Below are 6,000 nucleotides of genomic sequence, written 5' to 3' on the forward strand. Positions count from 1 at the left end.
TCGTAACTTGAATATATTAGATTTAAGCCACAAATATTGGTGTACTAAAAGAACCCCCATATACGTTGAAAGCTATAGGAAATTGACATTGTATGAACACCAAATGTACAAAAATAAATTACCTCCAATTTACACTAAACCTCCTGAAACTCTCTTTTCCAAGATAATACAAACAAATTACATGGATTCAAATCTTCCAGGCAGTATTATCAACAAAATAATTAAAGACAAGTGGCCTATGTTTCAATATATTTTTACTGACGGCTCCAAAATGCAAAATAGAACCGGAAGTGCAATATATCACTGGAATTCTGAATACAAAGAATCATGCCGATTGCCTAATGAAGCTTCAATATATACTGCCGAATTATCAGCTTTATTACTTGCGCTAAAATATATAGCCTCTGTTGGTATGGACAATTATATCATTTTCACCGATTGTAGAAGTATTGTGGACAAACTCACTTCTATCCAATCGACAAAAAGTCTAAACCACATTGAGATAGAAATTAAGAGTCTATATTATGATATTACTTCCTCGGGCAGTTCAATTATTATTTGTTGGGTTAGAGGACATTCTGGAATATTTGGAAATGAAGAAGTCGACAAATTAGCTAAATCTGCAGCTTTAACGTGTATATAACCAAAGTACAACGGGAATAAATTTTAGAAATTGCCAACCACTAATTCCCAATGAGAGATGGTTTAAACAAGAATCAAATAGGCTATTTATAAAAACAATAAACAGAATGAGGTCAAATCACGCACTAACCCCAGCATACAAACACAGCATAGGTATCAGTGATAACCCATATTGCGCCTGTGGTGGAATGGGAGATCTACAGCACCTCATATTGGAGTGTGGACAGTACAGACAAAATATTAAAGTGATGTATGAAAAGTTAATTGATCTAAATTGTCCTTTACCTGTCAATTTAAAGGAAATTCTTTTTCCAAAAAATAAGCAGACGTTAAAATGTCTTTACGAATATGTAACGTCCTGTAAATTTAAATTTTAAATGGGCTTAGATAATAAAATTAAAAATTGTAAAATTATCACACAAAATTGAAAAATGTATCCATTAATATATTATAACACCCTGTAAATTTAGATAATAAGTAGGCTAGATATTAACTTAAAATTGTTATTGTAGTACCATAAAAAAACAAATAGTCTGGCTAATTGGCTATGTCAAAGCCATTAATAAAAAAAAAATTAAAAAAAAACAATTTCTGCCTAAAAATTTCGCCCGACACCCTTCTGATTTGTTATTTTGATGGATATGATATTTTTTACAAGTATCCGCAAAGAAACCTAATCAGAATAACCGGACATAGGTCATTAGGTCCGGACCCCGGAAGTGTCAAAGGTTTTCGAAACGGACCCCCAGGGAACATAATTGGTGACCCCTGCTTTACGGTGTCGAGTTAAGTAGAGTAATCGCTAGGCCGTCTAGGGCTTTTTCTGATAGCTATCTCACCGTGAATATGAAGCCGGTTGTACCTCACCCAGGTCTGAAGCCGCATTGACTGCCATCCAGTGTGGTCTCGGCATTTTCTCTAAGCTTTTTGTCTAGTATCATTTCGTAGATTTTACAAGCAACTACCAAAAATGATATTCCCCTTCATTGTAAACATTTATGTTTATCACCTTTTTTTTTACAATGGGAAAATTTTTGCAAGAGTCCAATGTCTAGGTATACCAACAGATCGTCATGATCTTCTATAGAAGTTGTAATTTCTGCCGCCTCTTCCGTTCTGATAGATCGGAAAGAGGTATAATGCTGATGTCATCGGCATAGGCGGCAATCTGTATTTATTTATTTGTTAGCTCTTCCTATATTCAACTGTCTTACCGCATATTCGAGAATCAGGTTGATAGTGTCTTTGCCAATCAGCTTTCTTGCTTTAATCCTTTGCCCATTGAAAAGGTCTTAGTGAGCTCATTTTGTATTTTGATAGTTGCTGTGGACGAGTCCATTATTGCTTTTACTAGTCGAATACATTTTTGGGGGATAAAGCTACGCAATATTTGATGTAACTATTAATAGTCAGACCTGTTTGAAACTTATTAATATGTTGTGGACGTCAATGTCCTATTCCCACGATATGTATATAATTTGTTTCAGTTATTTTTTCTATTAAGTCTTACCACTTGATCCAATTTTGTACATTGAGAGCGTAGGCGGAAAATTTGGGAGCAATGCTTTTTAAATGCCATTTTTTTTCGAATCCTGTAAAAACTAATAAGTATATTTCAAAAATTTAAACGCAGAATTTAAGATTATATTATTACCGAAGGCCGAAAGTCCCTGAAAACCCCTATATTGTTTATTTTAATAAGTTACATTGGTGAAAAAAAAAAGAAAATTCGGTGTGATTTTTAATTTCAAATATAAACTTTTTGTTTATTCTAAGGGACTTTCTGCCCTCTTTCATTCTGCGTTTAAATTTTTCAAAAATATTTATTAGTTTTTTCAGGATTCGAAACAAATGAATGCATTTGAAAAGGCAAAATTTTGCGCCTACGCTCTTAAAATCGTTTTGATTCTTTTAATTTCATATGTAACATCTTTTTATTTCTATCTAGTCATATTGCCTGTTTTTCTTCACCACTCATTTAACATCATTCTTAAACACTTCTTTGGTCAGTAATCAGTAACGATTTTCATCAAGTTTAGAATTCAGAATTATGTGTATCTTCATTGGTCATTCCATATATCGTACATCCCGTTCAAAAGTATTCAAAAAAATTAATATTTGTGTTTGTCTCACAAACAAATTACATTATCCTACCACAGCTATTTCTCAGTCGGAATTATTATTTTTAATTAGTTGGTTTGATTTAGATGAGCATGAGACATGACAGTTCAAATAAAACACTAGATAACTATAGAGAATATAATGTCAACAAAATTTTAAGTCCCTTTTTACATACAAATATTAATTTTGATTTCAATAGTTTATAAGAACAAAAGTAAGTAATTAATTAAAAAAAAATAAACCAGAACCAGCTGTTTCCTTCACATAAATATAAAAATCATTGTATTTTAGTCCCCTTTTTAGACCCCTTAACCCAATCTAAATTGTACCTTGTTCTTTCTTGTTTTCTCCCATAAAATAAAATAAAATCTATTACCGTCCTTATTTCCTTCAATAAAAAAATCATTTGCCTGGATAAACACACTGCAATCTTCCTTAAATTTTGTCAAAATGTCACGTCAAATATCGAACTTCTAAATAAATCTGCCAAATTTATTATTTCCAATATACTGAATAAATGTAAATCTGGTAAATAAATGTACTTCTATTACTTCTTTAAAGCCTCAGGATCGATAAATACAATTACTGAATACCGGAACACCCTTTAACATACAAAAGGGTCTATTACACGACTCTCAGCCTGGCCATTAATAAACATCGAATTAATCTCTAGAGGATTTTCCAAGACAAATCTTTACGTGCCCAAATTTCCAGCGCACCAACGGATACCTCAATAAGAGAATTCCCAGTACATCCCACCAAAGGATTGAAAAAGTACCATTTCAATTAAAAAAACTAGGAATCCAAATCGCCGACCAGGCTTCAAGTGCTTTCTCAAAAATGTTTATTGAAAAAGAATGAACGTTGTTGATTTGCTAACAAGGCGTTTAAAACAAAAAAACTCTACAACAAAAATCTTCTCTCACTGACTCACACAAAAAGCATATACATCCAAACATACAAATTATACATCCTCCAAGGACAAAATAATCGGTTATAAACAACCAAAACTCAACAAACGTTACTACTAAATTTTCAACCGTAATAACTCCACCTTTCCTTCCGGAAAGAAAATTAAGTTTCTTTGAATTGAATCCCAAAGAAACTTGTTAAAAATACATACTATGTTACACTATCTACATCAGAATCCGATTCAACGTGGCTATCAGAGTTCTGTGGGTGAGGTTTCAAGTCTTTCACATGCCAGTGACCAATAGACTTACCATTATCATTTATTAATTCATATGTACAATAACCAACCTTACGCTTTACTCTAAAAGGTCCAACAAATCTATCAGCAAACTTAGATGTAAAATAATTAGCTTTATCAGAAAGAACATAGTTCTTTTTCCAAACTAAATCATTTTCCTTAAAATGAACATCCCTTCTTCTTAAATTATATCTTTCTCTGGTGTTATCTGAAGCTTTATCAATCCGCTTCTTAACCCAGTCTCTCAACCTATTCATATTTTTAGAACGATCATACACACGTTGTTTATTTTCTTCATTCCCTATTTTTAGATGATATTCACTTCCATGAGTCATCATCTCACAACCAAAATTAATGAAGTATGGTGTTTGACCTGTCACCTCATGTTTGGCAGTTCTAATAGCACAACCTAGTTCAGGTAAATTAACATCCCACAACCTATGATTATCTTTAACATAAGCCATCAACATGGTTTTCATGATACGATTAATTCGTTCAGTAGGGTTTGGATGAGGGGTAAAATTTGGAGTAAAAAGAAATCTGATTCCAAACTCTTGACAAAAAGATCTTAAAATATTACCTTTGAACTGACTTCCATTATCACATTTTAAGACTCTGGGAACACCAAACAAAAGAAATACATTTTCTTTTAAAATTTTACTTATAGAAGTGGCAGTTGCCTTTCTCAGAGGGAATAAAAGAGGAAATTTACTGAACTTATCAGTAACTACCAAAATCCAAGTATTACCAGCTGAACTTCTGGGCAATGGTCCAAATAAGTCCATACTGATGATCTCCCAAGGTTTTGTGGGTTCGACAGCCTGTCCCATATGTCCTGCAGGACTTTTCTGTTCAGGCTTCGTCCTTAAACAAACCTCACATTTCCTTATATATTTCGTAATGTCCATTTTCATAAAAGGCCAATAGAAAAGGCGAGATACACGATGAAATGTTTTGTAGATACCTAAATGACCTGAAACGCAAGAATCATGACACCTCTGAAGTATCTTATCTCGAAAATCTTTTGGAACTACAAGTTTCCAATATTCACAATCATCTCTTAAACTCGGAAAATCTTGATCAATATATTTATACAACTTATTATTTGCTAGTCTCCATCTGACAAATTTTAAAGGATTTTTATTTACATTATTACACATTTTCTTATACCATTTATCACTGGTAGAAGAAAAATCATATTCGTCACATTCGGGGTTTATTGCTTGAACATTACTTATTTCTACAGAATTTATCATATGTACACTATCAACAGGTAGTTCTAAAGCTCGCGAAAGGGTGTCAGGAACTATGTGATCCTTACCTTTGCGATGCAGTACTTCATAGTCAAACTGTTGCAGACGTAAGGCCCATCTACCAAGTCGTCCTTGAGGGTCCTTCAAATTGTCCAACCATAAAGGGTCGTTTAAACACAGCGATAAATCAAACAACTTATCAAGGTCAATCGAGTTGTTGCAACTTATCATTGTGTGTAAACGGTGCATCGCACAACTTATCAAAGTTGGAGTTGGGTTGAAGGTGGTATCGCATTGAATCGCAGCGTCTAAACAGCGTTTCAACTTGTCATCACAACTAGTTGCTGTGACTTATCGTTGTGTTTAAACGACGCTTTACAACGAGTAGCAATCAGTGATTACGTAGAACTTATAACCATCTAGATAAGCTCGTAAAGTTTCACACGCCCACAAAACACAGAGGCATTCACGCTCAACACTGCTATAGTTTCTCTCGGCTCTATTTAGAGTTCTAGACAAATAACAAATTACATGTTCAGTTTCATCATACTTTTGAGTAAGGACAGCTCCAAGACCATACGCTGACGCATCAGTTTGTACGTAAAAAGGTTTGTCAAAATTAGGACTAGACAAAATAGGTGCTGAGACAAGAGCGTCTTTAATACTCTGAAAAGCTTCCTCACAAGCTTTGTCCCAAACGAACTTCTTGTTCTTTTGTAATAATCTACACAAAGGTGAAATAAGATCTGAATAACTATTTACAAACTTACGATA

Source organism: Diabrotica virgifera, chromosome 2 (assembly GCF_917563875.1).
Source record: "Diabrotica virgifera virgifera chromosome 2, PGI_DIABVI_V3a".
Classification (NCBI taxonomy): domain Eukaryota; kingdom Metazoa; phylum Arthropoda; class Insecta; order Coleoptera; family Chrysomelidae; genus Diabrotica; species Diabrotica virgifera.